Source organism: Gobio gobio (assembly GCF_949357685.1).
Source record: "Gobio gobio genome assembly, chromosome: 6".
Classification (NCBI taxonomy): Eukaryota; Metazoa; Chordata; class Actinopteri; order Cypriniformes; family Gobionidae; genus Gobio; species Gobio gobio.
In genome coordinates, this window is record NC_137102.1 from 28,905,695 (window position 1) to 28,911,882 (window position 6,188).

Genomic DNA, 6,188 nt, shown 5'->3' on the forward strand with positions numbered 1-6,188 from the left:
TTTTAGCTATAAAAACTAGAGCTATTAGCAGCTATTAAGGTTACTTGCTAGAATATCAGCTTACACAATCAATGCATTTTTTTTTTTTATTACCTTTTTTTAATTTATTTTTATTATTTATTAAATAACAAGTAACAAACATAACATAGCATACAATATTACAAAACAACGTGTTGCATTAAATGGTAACGTTAACGGGATACAAAAATTAGCCTATATCAAAATATTTTAAACACGTCAATGACTTTTTTTTTTTTTTTTTTTTCAATTTCAGTGAAGACATAAAGCAATCAAATTCTACTCTAAACATCTTAAAGATTGGGGATGAATTTACATAATAATATTTACATATTATGTTTGTTTATGTATACAATTCTGCCAGCAGTAACGTTACGTATAACACAATCTATGAATGACGCAGCTGAGCTGGTGTTAGAGACGCACCAAAAGCGTTTCGATTCATTTCTCCGTGGTTATAAGGAGTACAGACATGTTTAAAACGTCCCCTGAATCCTAATTTTCTCAGCTTTCATTTTGACCCATTCATGAAATGATCCTTTAAACAGAGTGAGCTATATGAATTGTAGTAGACAGAGCCTACACGCCCCTCTGCCTGTAACCGCTAACTTTAGGTAACGTTAGATACTTTGTATACGGGTTTTCACTCACCTCTTTTGGTGGACTTTTTCCTTGTTTTTGCTCTCCTCTCCGGTTCACATAGGGTTTCCCAGCATTCCTCAAATACTTCCTTGCTCTGTCCTTCCATTCATTCACGTTCGCTCTCCTTTTTTTGCCGAGGTTTTGCCTATTAATGTCCGCAGCGGACATGAAAGCAGCCGGCGTCTCCATTTTTCGTTAGTGGACATAAACGGTTTTTCCGCGTGAGACTATTTTAAATTTTAAAATACAGAGTTTTGGTCGCGCGAACACCCCCCAGAGTGATTCTGTATACAAAGTGGCACACATACATTCAAGTCACATGGTTATCTCAATTTTTGTTTTTTTTGGACTAATACGGTTGTTCGTCGCATGAACACAAATAAACAGGAAACAAATCCTATCCGGTTATGAAGTGTTCCCTTTCGTTCAGTCACTACGACGTACGTTAGTGACTAACGAATGGGGGTTTCGCCTAGAAGCCAATTACCTTCGAGGTGTTTAACAGCGCCCAATGGTGTGCCAATGCCATGGGCATGCGGAATTTGCATGCGTAACTCCGCCCCACCGCGTGGGTATATAAGGAAGTACGCTGACAACATCGCATTATGTTTCTGCTTTGGAGCCAAGAGAACCTCTTCACTCCTTCAAGCCTACAACTGAGTCTTTGTCAAGCCTTCGAGACGAGCAGCTTTCCAGAGGCGTTGGATCAACGGCGCGTTCCAGTGATCGCATACTGCCTGCCTGCTGATCTGCGCAGTGGTCCGTCTGACAGCTGGTGTGTGGTCCCTGGGCGCTTCGGCGTCTCTGCGAAGCTTTCCTCTCATAAAAGAGCTTACACGTGGCTCGTCCTTTTCAGGATGTCTCGCCCGTGTACTTCTGGGTGTGGCCGGTCGCTATCTTCTTCTGATGGGCACGATCTCTGCTTGGTATGCTTGGGCGTTCAGCATGCTCAAGCAGCGTTCGTGGATGAGTCATGTTCCCACTGCGGGAACATGACCATCGCGGTCCTGCGGTCAAGACTCAAGGATCTTCGTAATGAAGTGAGAGTCCCCTCAATCACACACCCCGATCTACCGTGCCCCCCGTGGCCGGTACTTCGGCTGGTGGTCAGGGTGACCTGAGGGTTACGGTGTGGAACAAAGCCCCGACGCTCATGCCTCGGGCCACACCTCCCTCTAGCGTTCCGCAACCCGTGAGCGTTCAGGCTGAAATCGCGGGGCAAGCTCCGGCTCCCCCGCGCATTCCGTTTGGCGCTCCAGAGGATGATGCGATGTTGGTCACCGCATCACAAGGTGGGCTCGAGTCCTCTGAGGATAATGACTCGGCTGTGCTACCGCCTTCGGGGGCGCCAGCATTGCCCGAGTCGGACCCAGAGCTGACAGCCATGCTGTCTCGGGCAGCCGCGAGTCTAGGGATGGAGTGGAACCCTCCGCCCTGTCCCGAACGCTCGCGGCTCGATGATTGGTTTTTGGGGGCCCGCGTTGACTCACGTCAGTCCCCGCCCTCAATACCTTTCTTTCCCGAGCTGCATGAGGAGATTGCCCGGTCCTGGAAGTCCCCGTTGTCTTCCCGTGACCGGTCTGCAGTCTCCTCCGCCTTCTCCATCCTTGATGGGGCCGCGGCCAAAGGGTACACTGGGGTCCCCCAGGTTGAACGTTCTGTTGCGATGCAACTGTGTTGTAGCGTATTAGGGTTACATAAGCCGCGTTTCCACCGCAGGAACTTTACCCCGGAACCAGGAACTTTGGGGGGGAACTCGGTGTGTTTCGACCGCAGGAACCAGGGTCTAAATGAAGTTCCGGGTAAATATTTCCCCCTCCAAACGGCCCTGCTTGCGAGGTGGGACTTTTGAAAAGTTCCCGAACTTTCGGGGGTGGGACTTGGGCGCTGAACATGCTGATTGGTTGAGCTCTCGCAGCTATTTTTTTTTCCACCGCCATATTTACGAGTCTTTTGCGAGGTGAGTTCTGTGGGTTTTGCGTTCAGTAAATTTTTTTTTTTGCAACAATGGAGTTCAACAATAAATTCGACCGATGGACCGACGACGAGGTTCAGGCTTTATTGAGCATATATGCGGAGGAGGACATCCAGCGCGAACTGGAAACGGCGACCCGTCATGAAAAGGTATACCTGAAGATATCGACTCGGTTCCAGTCACACTGGAAAACAGTGCAGAGAGAAGTTGAAGAAATTAAGACAAGATTACAAGAAATTAAAGGATCATAACAACCGGAGCGGTTCCGACCGGCGTATCAACAAGTGGTATGACCGCCTGGACGCGTTGCTGGGACACAGACCGTCCTTTTCTAGGGCAGCGGTAACGAAAGACTCGGCTAGTGCGTTGTTGGAAACCATCCATGAATCCGAGTGGGTTGAAGGTAAATATATCATCTTGGTATCATCTATTAAACTCGTTGCAGTGTTTAAACACGTTGCAGTAACTTTTTTCAACGTGCTTTTCCATGTGTAACGAGTGGCCCTGATGAATCGCAGGCAACGGAGACCAGCGTGTTTCCCCCCGCGGTCACTAGTACGTTATAAAGCTGACAAAAATGTGTATATATTTAAAAACTGATGTGTAATCCTTAATGGTTTTGTTGTTTTTAATTGTAAACTTAAATTGCCCATGATAAAATTTGCACACTGGGCATTGTTCAAGCTGGCCAAACAATTGTTCATTATTTGTAGTGAAAACACTTTAAATAATTAATTGATGGTTTCTATTGTTTCATGGTTGCCTTGTGTATTAATTTCCATGTGTTTCTGTGCAAGTTTTCTACTTAGGGAAAAGGAAAAAGGACTGTGACTTTTTTGATGCACTGAGGGACATGGGCCGGGCCGTCCTGCAGCATGGACAAGAACAGCCTGACCAATATATTCAGCTGTTACTGGATAGCCAGGCCGAGGAGAGATGAGGAGGCAAGAGCTGGCATTCCACCAGTCAGAAGCGGAAGAAAGCTGACGGCAGCAGAGGGACTTTCAGACCGGGTTTCTGTCTGTTCTTGGACAGTTTGTCCAGTCGTTCAAGAAGTAGCCACAATGACCAGCCGCTTGAATGAAGCATTTGCTCTACCACATTTGTACTTTATATATTGTACGTTGTTGGCACAGCTCTTGGACAGGTTACTGAAAAATACACTTTTTTTATATTGTTGTTTTCACATTTTATATTTTCATTTTATTGTTCTAGTAATTTATTTGTCTTTGCACACTTATTTTAATTTTGTAAGAACTAATCTGTCTAAAATAAAGTAAAATGTGTAAAATGTCACTGTGTCTTTAATTTCCACATTCTAACTATATAACCACATTCTAATTGTATTCATATAGTGTAGGAAGCAAATAAAAGGGCTGCTGCTCGCAAGTCTTTCTGAATATGCACATAAACATATCTAGAAAACCCAAATATTATATTTTTAAATGTATAACTATGTGAATGTAGTATAATAACTTATAACCACAACTTAAGTGAAGCCATAAGTGTGGTCCTGCTTCATTTCAAATTTGAGGAAGAAGTCTCTAAAATTATGCATTTAATGAAGCATATTGTAATACTAGTCATGTGAATTTTTTTTTTTGTGAATGTTAAGAGATGTTATTGTGATAAAAAATAAAATACTTGCAGTCTAGTACCTAATCTTTCAACTGCTTAATTCAGTCTATTGTTTTCATTCAATTAACTTTTCACACATCTGTCATGACTGAAACCTCCTTATCCTTTTATAGAAAATGTTTTGTTTTGGAATTGAGCTATTACAACACATTCAGATTTTGGATTGCCCATCATCCCATTTTGCATTAAAATGGTCAAACCAGGTGAAAGTGCACGTTTAAATAAACAGTGTTGGTAATGTGTGTACATAATCAGCAAAAGCAGCGCTGCTTGCATCTCCTACACTTGTTATTGTTGCAGACAGTATCGCGCAAAAGTGATTACTGTCCGTCGGTAACTGGGAGAAGCAGTCGCGCGCATTCCCACGTCACCGGACTAATTTGCCTAATCTCCCCGGTACTTTAGACCGCGGTGGAAACGCAGATTGTAGCAGGTCTGGGGGAGAAAAAGTTCCTGGGAAAAAAGTTCCTGGTACAAATAGTTCCGGGTAATTTCGGTGGAAACGCGGCTATATATATTTAAATTAAAAATTAGCTCAATAGGGAATTGTGGGTATTAATATTTAGGGATTTATGATTAATCATAACGGGTTATAATCTAATCACCAATCTCCAAAATCACCCAAAATGGGAATACCTCACCTCGGTATTTATGCAATATAATATATATATATATATGGTTAACAACAATTTATTGTAATTAACTACAGATATATCTATATTAAATAATCACAGAATAACCTCAAGGGAGTTGATTCAAAATTCCTCTCCGTTCCGTTTAAAGGACGAGCGGAGATTCCTTATCCACTCACCAGGTCTATTCTTCCTACCCAATTTTCGGGAAGTTTATCCCTCTGGCCACAAAGGACAAACTTTCCGAGTTATGGTATTAATTAAAGCATTCATTGATGCTTATAAGAGCTTGTAGCTTAGATCTGACATTAAAGGGACTCGTGTTCTGTGAGCAAACAATGACAATCAAAACGTGAATATCATGGTTTTAATAAAGATTAATACTACGATTACATATGACTACATAAAGAATACATGTATTTACAGAATAGTGGAAAGTAAAGAGGAGGATGTGGGGAAGGGAAAGGAAAGGAAGGAGGGTAAGATCGTGTCCGATCCGACACCTTCCCAGACAAAACCATTGGAGCCAGCAAGAAATGTCACCTTAAACAGGGGTACAATCTTTAAAACGCATCTAAATTTCGGTAGAATTGATACTTGCATGGTTTCTTGGTGTTGTGTAAAGCAAGATGCGTGCGTTGGCGTTTCTCAGAGAGTTTGCGCGCTGAAGCGTTCTCTCCGTTTGGTTCTTCCAGAGCTTTGTTGGTCCGCGGGACTTTTAAAGGTGTCGTCTTGGAAGGGAAAGTTCATCTCGTCCAGCTAAGTCCGTCGCGGAGCGCGTCGATCTTCAAGGAAACATCAGCTTGGCTGGACCGCGCCGGCTCGCAGGTCGAAAACCCGCGAGCCGCTCTGATGAGATGGGAGGAAAAGGGAATTTGTCTCGTCCGGGGTTCTTGCAAGATGACTGAGCCCCAATGTGTAGGTGTTTCTGTCCTTTAACGTCCATTAACTACGCCCACTTTCCCTGTGGCCACCAATCGTTGGTGTGAATTTCAGGCGGGAGAGAGTTTCTTTGTTCGGACTTTATTACTCAATGGAATGTTGTTGCTGGAAGCCAGAACTAGAAAAGTTTCACTCCCAAAAGGACTCACATATTAGCGGTACATCTCATAATCATATACTTTGTACCATTGACTAAGACACAGAAAAAGGAACATTTAGACATCAGACATGCCTTGGTTTACAGACATGAAGGCAGTGCATCTTCTATACAGAGCAATTTGGAGCGTTTAAGATGGCTCTTACATCACGCAAGCATAAGAAATATAGGGAGCATGCATACA